The 15398-nt window shown below is 46.9% G+C and overlaps 1 protein-coding gene across 1 annotated transcript in view; it reads left to right on the top strand.

The window, feature by feature from the left end:
• raf1b (Raf-1 proto-oncogene, serine/threonine kinase b) overlaps positions 1–15398 on the top strand; it is a 170304-nt gene that overhangs the window by 36267 nt on the left and 118639 nt on the right. The gene's annotated exons all lie outside the window — the stretch shown is intronic.

Here is a 15398-nt window from a genome sequence, read left to right as displayed (position 1 = left end):
AGGCCATTCGGCCCATCATGTCTGCACCAACCCACTTAAGCCCTCACTTCCACCCTATCCCCGTAACCCAATAACCCCTCCTAACTATTTTGGACACTAAGGGCAATTTAGCACGGCCAATCCACCTAACCTGCACGTCTTTGGACTGTGGGAGGAAACCAGAGCACCCGGAGAAAATTCACGCAGACATGGGGAGAACGTGCAGACTCCTCACAGACAGTGACCCAGCGGGGAATTGAACCTGGGACCCATGCGCTGTGAAGCCATAATGCTAGCCACTTATGCTACCATGCTGTCCTGGTGCTGACACTATCGCTACGCCATTTCCTCCACTGTAATTCCAAGTCTATCACTACATCTTGTACAGTAAGAAGCCTTACAACACCAGGTTAAAGTCCAACAGCGTTGTTTCGAATCACTAGCTTTCGTAGCACTGCTCCTTCCTCAGGTGAATGAAGAGGTAGGTTCCAGAAACATAGACAGACAAAGTCAAAGATGCTTGCATTCAAAGTATTGTTTTGCATCTTTGACTTTGTTTATATATATATATATATGTTTATGGAACATACCTCTTCATTCACCTGAGGAAGGAGCAGCGCTCCAAAAGCTAGTGTTTGAAACAAACCTGTTGGACTTTAACCTGGTGTTGTAAGACTTCTTACTGTGCTCACCCCAGTCCAACACCGGCATCTCCACATCATGGATAACATCTTGTACATCACTGGCTAATATTCTACCTCCATTTTCCTGATCTGAATTTGACCCACCTGATCCTACTCCTGGGATCCCATCCCCCTGCCACACTAATTAAATATTCCGCAACAGAACTAGCGAAAGAAAGCCCCTCCTATACAGATGGCAGAAATTTCTGATAGCTTTACTGATGTAATGACGGTGAATGCTGATAGTTCCATTGACAATACAACCACAGAATCCATGCCATTGTGGTCTGATGGCTTGACACGAATCCCAGGACATTACAGACGTACTGTAATCAATTTGCTCTCCATCACTAGGTAGCCATTCAACCCATCCCCAATTCATCCAACCAGAACAAATCCATTGCCTTAAAGAATAATTAAAAACCTATATATATAGAATCATGAAAAAGCTCGGTGAGCCCATAAAGCTCCAGCTGATTATTGGGTCTAAAATAAAGAGTTAAATACATAATTCCTGTTTCCAACTTACCTTTGCAGCATGTGGAATCATCCATTTATATTTTGGTCAGTTCAGCCATGTTATATTTATTACACTAGGTGGCAGTGCAGTACAATCAGTTTGAAGTAACTCAATTTATATTTAACTCAGATTTTTTCAATTAAAACTGTAATCCAGAAATTCAGGGGTCTTTCAAAGCATCTTTCCTGAAACTCCATGTTTGAACCTCTCCAAACAGGTTTCTGTCATAGTAGCCAAATGGCTCACATCAAAATTACAAATGGCATCCTATATGACTGTAAAAGTAAACAAATAATTCTCTATCTGTCTGCAGTTGACCATGCCACCCTCTCCAACACCTCACCGCTATTGTCTGGCTGAGTGGGACACTATTTTTTTAGTTACAAAATAATCTATCCAGTCAATACCAGAGAATAACTTGCAATGTTTGTCATAATATACACATCAATATATAATGGTGCAGACACACACTGATTGACACACTGCAAGACATTGGGGAGCACGGTAGCATGGTGGTTAGCATAAATGCTTCACAGCTCCAGGGTCCCAGGTTCGATTCCCAGCTGGGTCACTGTCTGTGTGGAGTCTGCACGTCCTCCCCGTGTGTGCGTGGGTTTCCTCCGGGTGCTCCGGTTTCCTCCCACAGTCCCAAGATGTGCGGGTTAGGTGGATTGGCCATGCTAAATTGCCCGTAGTGTCCTAAAAGTAAGGTTAAGGGTTACGGGTATAGGGTGGATAGGGTTTGAGTAGGGAGATCATTGCTCGGCACAACATTGAGGGCCGAAGGGCCTGTTCTGTGCTGTACTGTTCTATGTCTAAGACCAATCAACACACACAACACATCAACCAATCACCAGTTAGAGCATGCTCACTATAAAGCCAGAGGGCACTAGTTTTCCCGCTCATTCGGGATGCAGCCTCTGAGAAGGACGGAGCTCACAGCTTGTAGCACAGATTTTCACCATGTGCTGATAGTCTAGACTGGTCAGGATAGGCATAGGTTGGGCAGCACGGTGGTACAGTGGTTAGCATTGCTGCCTACGGCGCTGAGGACCCGGGTTCGAATCCCGGCTCTGGGTCACTGTCCATGAGGAGTTTGCACATTCTCCCCGTGTCTGCGTGGGTTTCACCTCCACAACCCAAAAGATGTGCAGGATAGGTGGATTGGCCGTGCTAAATTGCCCCTTAATTGGAAAAAATAATTGGGTACTGTAAATTTTGTTTTTAAAAAAGGATAGGCATAGGTCTTCAGTTTAATCTAACATAGTGTCGACCCACAGTAAAAGTATGTTCAACAGTTCCTAGCTTAATAAAATAGTGTTGTACTATTTCAAGTGTTGGTAGCCAGTATGTGTTACTGCTAAGGTAAACGCAGTCTCCACAGATCCAGAGTACCCAACACATCAATGTCTACTGCTGCTCCTACCTGTTACCTCTACTGTTCCACAAGAATCTATCCATGGCCCTCTCCTCTTCAAAATGATACCCATCAGTGACATAATTCAAAGCCACATTGTCAGTATCCACATATGTGGTGCTAACCTTCCATTGGCTGAAGTCAAAACTGGCACAAAAGAAGTCGGTTGTGGTTTGAGGTCAATCATCTCAACTCCAGGACATCACTGCAGGAGTTCTTCAGGGTAATGACCTAGGCCCAATCATCTTCCGCTGCTTCATCAATGACCTTCCTTTGGCCATAAAGTCAGACGTGGGGATGTTCTCAGATGACTGCATAATGTTCAGCACCATTCATGACTCCTCAGATAATGAAGCAGTCCATCTCCAAATGCAGCAAGACGTGGACAATATCCAGACTTGGGCTGACAAGTGGCAAGTTACATTCGCTCCACACAAGTGCCAGGCAAGGACCATCTCCAACAAGAGATGATCTAACCAGTGCCTCTTGACATTCAATGGCACGACCATCGCTGAATTCCCACCATCAGCATCCTGGGAGTTGTTATTTGCCAGAGCCTGAATTGGGACTCGCCATATAAATACTGTGGCTCCCAGAGCAGGTCAAAGGCTAGGAATCCTGCGGTGAGAAACTCACCTCCTTGATCTCCATAAGCCTGTCAACCATCTCATGGCACAAGTCAGGGGTGTAATGGGATAGTCTCCCCTTGACTGGATGAGTGCAGCTCCAACAACGCGCAAGAAGCTTGACACCATCCAGGACAAAGCAGTCCATTTGATTGCTACCCCTTCCACAAGCATTCAATCCCTCCACCACTGATGAACAGTAGCAGCAGTGTGTACCATGTACATGATGCACCGCAGGAACTCTCCAAGGTTCTTCAGGCAGCACCTTCTAAACCCATGACCATAAACCCATGAAGGACAAAAGTAGCAGATTCTTGGGAAGTAATTGATAATATTTTATTTCAAGTATCTTCCAAAAGCTTTAATTTGAAGGGCTGAGTCATAGCAGTAGAGCTCAAAGCTATGGTGTGCTCCTCTTGCTTTATGTGGGAAGCTGGGAAAATATCCAGTGCCCAGTTAAAGCTCATGGAAGTCTGGGTTTCTGAGCTGGAGTGGCGGCAGGGGACAATGGAGCATCCACAAGACGGAGAATATCGTGGATAGCACATATAGAGAGGTGGTCACACCACAGACCAAGACTCCACAAACAAGAATGGATGACCACCAGGTTGAACAAGAGGACTAGGCAGTGCAGGAATCTCCTGTGGCCATATCCCTGGAAAATAGATACATAACTGCCTTGGATACTTTGGCCTCACAGAGGAAAGCAGCAACAGCCAAATTTGTTACTCCACGGTTGGCTCTGGTGCATGGGAGAGGAGTATAAAGTGCAGGAACACATTAGTGGTAATGTTGGGGGTGGCATTAAGTAGGAATAGAGAAGCATGTGATAAAGGGACATTTGCAATTATGGGCAATTTTAATCTGCATATAGATTGGGCACATCAAATTAATAACAATACTATTGAGGAGGAATTCCTGGCAACCATCCTGGGATGGTTTTCCTGACCAATATATTGAGGAACCATAGATAAATAGAACATACATGCAGAAGGAGGCCATTCGGCCCATCGAGTCTGCACCGACCGACTTAAACCCTCACTTCCACCCTATCCCCATAACCCAATATCACCTCCTAACCTTTTTTTTGGACACTAAGGGCAATTTATCATGGCCAATCCACCTAACCTGCACATCTTTGGACTATGGGAGGAAACTGGACACCCGGAGGAAACCCATGCAGACAGGGGGAGAATGTGCAAACTCCGCACAGACAGTGACCCAGCGGGGAATCGAACCTGGGACCCTGGCACTATGAAGTGACAGTGCTAGCTACGTGTGCTACCATGCTGCCCTACAACTAACTAGAGAACAAGCCGTCCTAGACTGGGGGTGCGATTCAGCGACCTCGTTGTGCCTAATGTGGATCCAGGTGCAATGGGTGAATCGCACGCGAGCCCAAATCAGGCTCCACGCCGGGCCCAAGCTCATTGGGCGAGATGCAAATCTACATATTTAAATGTAAATGTTAACAGCCTGATGGCTCATTTAAATACCCGAACACCAGATTCACCCGGCTCTCAGGACCCACTCACTGACATCGCAAACGTGGACCTGTTGTAATAGCGCCTGGGTTTGTCTTCCAGGCCATTGGAGAGCCGGGTGGTCTGGGACCGCACACAATGGCACCCTGGCACATGGGTACTGCCAACCTGGCACATTGGCAGTGCCATCCAGACAATGGCACTGTCAGGGTATTTGAGTGGCACTGCCAGGGTGCCAGGGGCTTCTAAGGTGCCAGGTTGGCAGTGTCAGAGTGCCGAGTTGTCATAGGTGACACTGCAAAGGGTTGGGCATGGGGGGGGGGGGCTTTGCCAGGTCGGGGGTTGAAGGGGGCTTTGTAGGGACCGTTCCAAGATTGGAGTTGAGGGGGGTCAAAGCTGGGGGGGGGGGTTGTCTAAAACGGTGGCGGGGGGAGGGGAATGGAGATCAGTGCAGCCTTCCGAAATAGAATACTGATACCGTACATAATCTGAGGAGCATTTTCAGGCTTGACAGCAGGAACTCCCTCGAAGAGCAGCCTTGGCATAGAGAATCTCCCTGAGGCCAAAGAAAACAGCAAAGTGCCGTTTGATAGCAGGGTGTTTCTTGTGCTGCAGTCCCGTCAAATGCACAGTTCAGCGGACTTTAACTTGAGTCTGTTAAATCACGCCCTGGGTATTGTGTAATGAGAAAGGAATAATTAGCAGTCTGTGCAAGACCCTTTGGGGATGAGCGACTATAATATAGACATCTTCATAAATAATGAGTGATGTATTTGATTCTGAGATTAGGGCCCTGAATCTAAATAAAGGAAACTATGATAGTATGAGATAGGAGGTGACTGTGATAGACTGGGGAACGTTACTTAAAGGATGAAGGTGGATAGGCAATGGCTAACATTCAAAGGGCACCTGGGTGATCTGCAACTATTGTTCATTCCTGCCTGGCGTAAAAGTAAAATGGGAAAGGTGGCCAAACCATGGCATACAAGGGATAATGGGCTGGATTCTTCGGCCGCACCCGCCGCAAGATCGCCATGGACGGGACGAGGACCATGTAAAGGTCCATTGACCTCGGGCGGGAATTTCCAGTCGCCAGGCGGGCGAGGCCAAAGAATTCCGCCCAGTGGGTGAAATTTAATGGAAACATTTGTAAGTTCATTTGTGGTGGGTTTTACAGGGAGTTTCCCGCTGGCTCTGCCGGCAAGTTCCCCACCACTATCAAATGACACTTTGGGCGGGGATTCTCCGGCCGCGTCTCCCCAGCGACCGGAGAACCCCACCCAAGCTCAATGGAGTTCTCCATTGTTCGTGACTCGCCTGTGGCATTCTTGCGGCGGGACGGACGGGAGAATCCAGCCCTTAGTCACTTGTTTGGGCCCTGGGGAGTTTCTCACTGGTTTAACCCAACTTAGAAGTGATCCTGCCAGCTTGGCAGTGACACCTGGGAACATTGGCAGTGCTAGAGTGTCAGTGTCAAGGTGCCAGCTGGGTAGTACAAAGGTGCTCGAGTTCCAGAGGAAGGACCAAGGTGCCACCCTGCACTATGCCTGGCCACCCAGGGGCCTCAGATGGATCGGGAGAACCCCCAGGTGCCACTCCGCCTGGTCCACGTTTGTGTAGACCAGTACTGAACGGCACCCGGTTGTGGTCTCTGGGGAGACTGGTAGATCCCTGGAGGTGTTGCTCGTTCTGGTGAGTGTGCTTAACACTCAATTGGCTCTGTTTTATTCCTTAGCTCTAGAGTCGCCAGGTACCTTTATGATACCGCCACGAGGTTCAAGTTAAAGTTCAGATCAATGATTCAATACACCAGTTAGTAAGGTTCAATCAAACAAATTTATTATTACACAGTAAATCGATACTCATGCAACTAATACTAACGGACTAAACTATTCCTACCACTATAAGCCAATACTTATCTTCGATAAGGGAACACACTGGATCAGGGATCAATGGCCTCTTGTTCTGTCCTGAGACTGCAGGCTTCCCAGTTGGTACGGGCTAAGGGGTCAGGAGTGTCTACTCTCGTAGCGTGCATTGGTTGACACTTACTTGTCGGTGTAGCTGTTGGCCAGGCCTCTCCTTCTCACGTTCAAGTTCTTAGAGAGCTGCTGCAAAGGTGTTCTGCTGGGAGGGCCGGCTAAGAGAGAGAGCTGGACTTGTGATCTGTCCTTTATAGGTCACAGGGGTTTCACGCCCATCTGGGCGGACCCTATACCTGCTTGCAATCGATTGGACCTCTTACCAATTGATTGGTTTGAATTCCCTAATACTGGGCTGTTTCCCGATCGCTGGGCGGTTCTTGGGGCTGTTTGTAACTTATTGTCCGGGACTCCTGCTGGCGCCTAAGAGTCTGGCTTGACCTTTGTTATTCTCGATTGTGTCCATTGTGCCCGGGAATCGCTCAATTAATATGCACAACTGTTAGTTTCAGTGCTGTCTGGTTTCTTTGCAGACAGAATACACAGGAAGATTCTGCAGCCTGCCTGTTTTCCTTACATTGTCCTGTTTTCCCTGCATGCATTTCAATTCTCCATTTTGTGTCGGGCAGTGGCCAACTTCAGTGGCTACAGAGGCCGGTAGATTCCTGGTAAGCCTGCCTCTGTAGGTGCGTGCCGTTTGGTCACGCCCCTTTTCTGATTCCAACATCTCGTGGCACTTTGGTATGTCCCACGAGGTGTAAAAGCTGCTGGGAAAACCATGGGACACCTCTCCCGGGATCTACCAGCCATGTTGCGCTCTCGCAAGGAAGACAAATTGACCAGAAAAAACAGCAGACCTGAGGATTGGGAGCAGTTTAGAATTCAGCAAAGGAGGCCAAAGAGATTGATTAATAAGGGGGAAATAGTGTATGACAGTAAGCTTGTGGGGAATATAAAAAAAACTGTATAGGTATGTGAAGAGAAGAAGATTGGTGAAGATAAATGAAGGTTCCTTACAGTCAGAAATAGGGGAATTTACAAGGGGGAACTATGAAATGGCTGACCAACTAAATACGTACCTACCAGAAATGATGAGGAACATTACTGAGAGGGAGGAACTAAAGGAAATCAGTATTAGTAGGAAAATGATGTTGGAGAAATTGATGGGATTGAGGCCGATAAATCCCCAGGACCTGATAATCTACATCCCAGTGATTTTAAGGAAGTGGCCCTAAAAATAATGGATGCACTGGTGATCATCTTCCAAGATTGTAGTCTCTGGAACAGTTGATGCAGATTGGCGGACAGCTAATGTAACCCCACTATTTAAAAAGGGAGGTAGAGAGAAATATAAAGGGCATGATTCTCCCAAAGAATCTCTAAATTAATTTGTGGCTGGTTTTTCAGGCAATTTCCTTCTGGCTCTGCCGGCGGGTTCCCCATCGCTATTTAATGACTTTTAGTCACATTTTTGGGCGCTGGGGAGTTTCTCACCGGTTTAGTCCACACTTAGGGCAGGATTCTCTGACTGCCTTCAACCGGCGACCGGAGAATCCCGCCCGAGGTCAATGGATTTTTCCTTTGTCAGCCTCTCACCCGTGGCGTTCTTGCGGCGAGCGGCACAGAAGAATCCAGCACTTGGAATTTTTTTTAGCACTGGGGAGCTGAACTCGGAGATCGGGACGTCATTTTGAGAGTGTGCCCCGATCTCTAAGTGAGCTTGTGGGTCCTCCACACCCCCACCCATGGGCAATGTCACCCCCCACACACATAATAATAATCTTTATTATTGTCACAAGTAGGCTTACATTCACACTGCAATGAAGTTACTGTGAAAATCCCCTAGTCCCAACATTCCGGCGCCTGTTCGGGTACACTGAGGGAGAATTCAGAATGTTCAATTCACCTAACAGCACATCTTTTGGGACTTGTGGGAGGAAACCGGAGCACCCGGAGGTAACCCACGCAGACATGGGGAGAATGTGCTGATTCTGCACAGATAGTGACTCAGGGGGGAACCCTGACCCTTGGCAGTGCCACCCTGACACCTCGGCACCCTTGCACTCCCACTCTAGTTCCCAGGCAGTACTCATGCCTGCTTGGCAGTGCCACCTGGGCACCTTGGCAGTGACAAGGTGCCAGCTGGGCAGTGCCAAGGTGCCCGCATTCCAGGGGGAGCGCTAGGGAGCCACCCTGCACTATCCCTGGCCACCCAGGGTCCTCCGATAGACCGGAAGACCCCCCTAGGTGCCATTCCACTGTGTCCATGTTTGTGTTGACTGGCACTTATTGCCACCCGGCTGCAGCCTCCTTGGAGAGGCCGGAGAATCGAGGGAGGCCGGTGGATCCTTAGCAGGTAGGTCGTAAGTAGGTTTACGACCTAATTCCCCGAGCATCATTTTGTCCTGCCCATTTTGGATAGAGTTCTGACGTCTTGCAGGATATCTGTGAATCTCGCGAGATATAGAGGTCCTCTGGAGGCTTCTCCGGGGATTTTCCAGATGTGTTGTGCTCTCGCTTGAGCACAACACAACAAGAGAATCGCGCCCATAGACTTGTCAGCCTGACATCGGTAGTAGGGAAAATGCTAGAGTCCATTATAAAAAATTTAATAGCTCAGCACTTGGAAAATAGTGGCAGCATCGGACAGAGTCAGCAGGGATTTATGAAAGGGAAATCATGCATAATGAATCTACTGGAATTCTTTTGAGCATGTAACTGTTAGAGTTGACAAGGAGTAGCCAGTGGATGCGGTTTATTTGGACATTCAGAAGGCTTTCGACAAGGTCCTACATAAGAAATTAGTGTGTGAAATTAAGTGTGTGAATAAATGGGTCTTTTTCCAAGTGGCAGGCAGTGATTAGTGAGGTACCGCAGGGAACAGTGCCGGGACCTAAACTATTCATGATGCATATTAATAATTTAAATGAGGGAACAAAATGTAATATCTCAAAATTTGCAAATGACACAAAGCTGAGCGGGGATGGGGGAGGTGGTGGTGAGCGGTGAGGAGGATGCAGAGATGCTTCAGTGTGATTTGGAAAAGTTCAGTGATTGGGCATGCATGACAGATGTAGTTTTATGTGGATAAATGTGAGGTTATTCCCCGTGTTAGCAAAACCTTCCTTTCCCTTTACCATTACTTTTTCCAGAGTCAACATTAGAATAATCACACTCGGCTCACTAGTGTTATTCCATAGTTTTTTTTATCTTTCTGAAAATGGCTTGCAGATATTCTCCTTCACATACCATCTAAAAAAAAATTTAGAGAGCCCAATTCATTTTTTCCAATTAAGGGGCAATTTAGCATGGCCAATCCACCTACCCTGCGCATCTTTGCGTTGTGGTGGTGAAACACATGCAAACATGGGGAGAATGTGCAAACTCCACACGGACAGTGACCCAGAACCGAGATTGAACCTGGGACCTCGGTGGCGTGAGACAGCAGTGCTAACAACTGCGTCACCGTGTTGCCTTCTTCATCTCCCATTTTGGGCGCAAATAGAATCTGCAGCGCCGAGAATGACCCCACTGTTAAACAAACCGTTTTTTGGGGAGCACTTACCTCACTTCCTACACTGACAAGCTCAGTACAGGAAGATGATCTCTCAACCCCCCACTGCGGCCTCTGGAGCCCCCCAAAGTACTGATTAGAGGTTCCTTGAGCCCCCACCCCACCTCACTTCATAAGGGTAGGGCACCCCAGGGCCCAATCCCCGGCACGGGCAACCTGGTTGATGGGCACCTTGGCACTGCCAGCTGGCACCCTGCCCGTACCCCTGCCAGCCTGCACTCCCACCCAGGCATCCAGGGGTACTGCCAGGGTGGAACTGCCATGGTGCCAGGGTGTATGGGTGGCAGCGCCAAGATGCCTGTTGCCCAGGTGGCATTGGCTTTCCAGGGTACCACCCTGCCCAGAGCCCACCACCCAGAGGCTTCCAATCGCCTGGGCGACCCCCCCCCCCCCCAGTGCCGTTATGTCTGGTCCACGTTTATGGCACCACGGCAAGGTAACCCAGGCACAGGCGCTTGATCCCGTGCCTTGGGATGCAACAGCTCAGACATATTTAAGTGAAGCTAACTGTTCACTTAAATATTCAAATCTGGATCCTGCCCAGTGAGGGCGAGATCCAGATCGTGACGTCTTGGGAGATCTTGTTAGATTTCGCCATGCATCCTGAGTATCGTAAATCCCGCGGCCTTTCACGTCACCGAGTCGGGCGCGACGGGGCTGTCCGATCGTCAGCTGCCGACAGTAGTGTTAAACCTCCATTCCTGCCCCTGTTTGAGCCAGGTTTCTCTTATTGTCACTATTTCATCGCGTCATGTGGCAACTTGTGGCTGTAGCCCACCAATTTTATTTGTCTGATATGTAGGTGAAAAAGAGAAAGAACCCATAGATCAAATCTTTTTTTGGGGGTGTCGGTGGGCTCCAGAGGTAACAGCACAAGTTTGGAAAAGAGAGCAATGAAATCAGAGGACTGAATTTACACGGCCAATGCTGATTCTAAAATTGTGCTTAACTATTTTGTTGAAAATAACTATTAGAATGTTTTAATTTTATACACTTCCTTATTAAAGCTTAGAATAAAAATGCATACTTCATAGAATCATAGAATCCCGACAGTGCAGAGGCTATTCAGCCCATCAAGTCTGCACCGTCCCTCTGAAAGAGCACTCCACCCTAGTCCATTACCCCACTCTCTCCCAATAATCCCTAAACCTAACCTGTGCATCTTTGGACACTAATGGGCAATTTACACATGGTCGATCCACCTAACCCACACATCTTTGGACTGTGGGAGGAAACCGGAGCACCCAGAGGAAACTCATGCAGACACAAGGAGAACGTGCAAACTCCACACAGTCTCTGGAACTGAACCCGGGTCCCTGGCACATCAAACCATATAAATGAGAGTGTGGCAACAACTAAACACAGAACAACTCTTTCAACCTTTCCTGTTATAAATTCTAATTCGATATTCATAATCTTTAACTTGGTGTTGTAAGACTTCTTACGATATTCATAAAGAAATGTATCTCTATATAAGGTTGCCAACTTTGATGTGTTATTCCTGGAGGTTTGATTAGGTGAAGACTGGCGTTGGATGTCAGATTACATGACAACTGCAAATGTTACTGGATGCACCATATAAATGTGGTATTATTATCGCATTACATGTTGTATTATATGTTTTATTATTGAATGCCCTATATAAATGTTGGCTCCTCTAAGTGAGAGGTTCTAAGAGCCAGGGAACCACCTGTGAGCAGGCAAAGAGGGGAAATTGAAGTTGAGGTGGAAACCAAACGTATGAGGAACCACTAACAAATAATTTGTTTCAATATAAATTTAGAGGGCAGCACGGTGGCAAAGTGGTTAGCATTGCTACCTATGGCGCTGAGGACCCGGGTTCGAATCCCGGCTGTGGGTCACTGTCCGTGAGGAGTTTGCATATTCTCCCCGTGTCTGCGTGGGTTTCACCCCCACAACCCAAAGATGTGTAGGGTAGGTGGATTGGCCATGCTAAATTGCCCCTTAATTGGAAAAAATTATTGGGTACTCTAAATTTATTAGGAAAAAAAAAAAATATAAATTTAGAGTACCCAATTCGTTTTTTCTAATTAAGGGGCAATTTACCGTGGCCAATCCACCTACCCTGCACATCTTTGGGTTGTGGGGGTGATACCCACGCAGACACGGGGAGAATGTGCAAACTCCACACGGACAGTGAACCGGGGCCAGGATCGAACCCGGTTCCTCGCTGTGAGGCAGCTGTGCTTTTTAAAATAAATTTAGAGTACCCAATTATTTTTTTCCAATTAAGGGACAATTTAGCGTGGCCAATCCAGCAAACCCTGCACATCTTTGGGTTGTGGAGGTGAAACCCATGCAGACACGGGGATTTGAACCCGGGTCCTCAGCGCCGTTGGCAGCAATGCTAACCACTGCGACACGTGGTAAAGCAGCAGTGTTAACCACTGTGCTGCCATGCTGCCCCACCAGTAACTAATTGAAATTGCACCATTAATAATAATACTCATAACCGATAGTAAGAAAATAACCCACTGATGACACGGATGACACTGGCAGTAATAGGTACAATGACCTAATATCCTACCTGTAACTAGTAGTAATCCTATGATCCACCAATATTCACCTGGTTTGTATACCCAGCACATTTCACAAGGTGCCATTTGGCTCTCCAAGCGTTGTCACTTTTATCAGACCCATCTCTCTCCTTTTCAAATATCTGAACCCCTCTTATATGATGTTCTAATCTCTGTCTCAATAGCTACTTGCAGTGAATCATCAAGTAGGGTTAGATAGCTCAGGTAGTTATGATAGAATTTACAGTGCAGAAGGAGGCCATTCGGCCCATCGGGTCTGCACCGGCTCTTGGAAAGAGCACCCTACCCAAGGTCAACACCTGCACCCTATCCCTCATAACCCAGTAACCTCACCCAACACTAAGGGCAATTTTGGACGCTAGGGGCAATTTATCATGGCCAATCCACCTAATCTGCACATCTTTGGACTGTGGGAGGAAACCGGAGCACCCGGAGGAAACCCACGCAGACACGGGGAGAATGTGCAGACTCCGCACAGACAGTGACCCAAGCCGGAATCGAACCTAGGACCCTGGAGCTGTGAAGCATTTTTGCTATCCACAATGCTACCGTGCTGCCCTCAATTCATTTTTTCTAATTAAGGGGCAATTAGTTAAGGGTGTGTTGTTCAATTGCACCAGGTGCCTATGATTCAGTCCCTATACTGACTGAGGTAGTTTTTTGGAACTATAAGACCATAAGACATAGGAGCAGAACTAGGCCAATCAGCCAATCTAGTCTGCTCCGCCATTCAATTATGGCTGATATGTTTCTTATCCCCATTCTCCTGCCTTCTCCCCACTGTCACTTCTACTTGCCCCATTGTGATATCAATGCATCATTGAGCCATGATGGACAGCTGAGGTCACTACACACAGAGTTTGCATCTATGGTCCCTTAGCCCTCAGGTTAAATACGTTTATTCTTCCAAGATCTTCCCAGTGAAAATCATTGGTCTTTACCCTCCCCCAATTTCCCCCCTACATTTTTTTCCCAAAAATATTCTTTGTAAAATATCTGAAAACATATTTAAAAGTGGCCATCAGACAAAGTGCAATAATATTCAGACTCTCTACATACATCATGTTGTATTCTGAAGAGCTTCAATACTGTCAAAACGTTACAGACATTTCAAAATGATTGTTACAAATGGTGTAATGGTATTTAAGTTGTCTGCATAGATCAAGTTACACTCTGAGGTGCTCCAGTACAACCAATTCCCTTTTCACTGTTTGTTTTAATAAATAGTTATTCCTTTCTCAGAGTTACAAAGCCAACGGGCAGAGTGGACAGGGCAAAACCTTAATCCACTCCTTGCTTGCTCCAAAAACCATATCAGATTCAAATTTAGTTCAATTCATGGTCAGCAAAGATCCAAGCTGACAAGAACAAGCATACACCTGATCTTGGACTTGAACCTATGCTTGATCTTAGCCAAAAGGCTGAGAAGTGACCTTAACTGCACGTGGAAACAAATGTCTATTTATCCATAGGTTTTATACATAGAAACATACATAGAAAATAGCAGCAGGAGGAGGCCATTCGGTCCTTCGAGTCTGCTCCGCCATTCATTATGATCAAGGTTTATCATCAAGTTCAATATCCCGATCCCGCCTTCCCCCATATCCCTTCATTCCTTTAGCCCCAAGAGCTTTACCTAATTCCTTCTTGAAATTACACAATGTGTTTGGCCTCAACTACTTCCGGTGGTAGTAAATTCCACAGGTTCACCGCTCTCTGGATGAAGAAATATCTCCTCCTCTCTTCCTAAAAGGTTTACCCCTTATCCTCAAACTATGACCTGTTATGTAAGCCTTTACTGGCTGCTATACTACATTGATACCACTTCATTAACCATATTGCTGCTGCAGCTCCTGGCTCTCTTGGAAATGCTGGGCCCACATTCACCAATCCCACTTCCCAGTCTTCTTCTCAAACTCCTGCCTAATCATCCTAGGTTTCCTCTCTCGCCCTCACCTGATCCCAAATCTGCCTGACGCCAGTCTTGCATCTGCATGGCCGAGTCCAATTATCTCCTGCCTTCTAATGTCTCTTCACCTGAAGACCATACTTAGTCTAGACCGTTTTGGACAGCAACACCAGGTTAACTAGTATTCCTCTGGTTTCTAATGTCCTTTAGAGAAGGACATCTGCTGCCCTTACCTTACCTACAAGTGACTCCAGACCCACAGCAATGTGGTCGACTCTTGACACTGGAAATGAAGGATGGGCAACAATGTTGGTATTGCCAGCCATGCCCGCGTCCCATGAAAGGATACACATATATATATATATATTTTATTTTTAAAAAAAATAAATTGGAAGCTTTAGGGTTGGGCGGGCAAAGTTAATGGGGTAGATATGCTATTAAATTAGAAACAATATAAAAGCATCAGTAGAACTCCAGAATACTGTGGATGCTGAAAATCGGAAATAAAAACAGAACATGCTGGAAATACTCAGCAGGTTGACACAGTGGTTAGCACTGCTGTCTCACAGCACCAGGGACCCAAGTTTGATTCTGAACTTGGGTCACCGTCTGTGTGCAGTTTGCCCGTTCTCCCCGTGTCCGCGCGGGTTTCCTCCGGGTGCTCCGGTTTCCTCCCACAATCCACAAATGTGCAGGTTAAGTGGATTGCCTATGCTATATTGACCC

This window comes from Scyliorhinus canicula, chromosome 11 (assembly GCF_902713615.1).
Source record: "Scyliorhinus canicula chromosome 11, sScyCan1.1, whole genome shotgun sequence".
NCBI lineage: Eukaryota > Metazoa > Chordata > Chondrichthyes > Carcharhiniformes > Scyliorhinidae > Scyliorhinus > Scyliorhinus canicula.
Note: the sequence above shows the minus strand (reverse complement) of the source record. Positions and strands in the feature narration are given on the sequence as shown.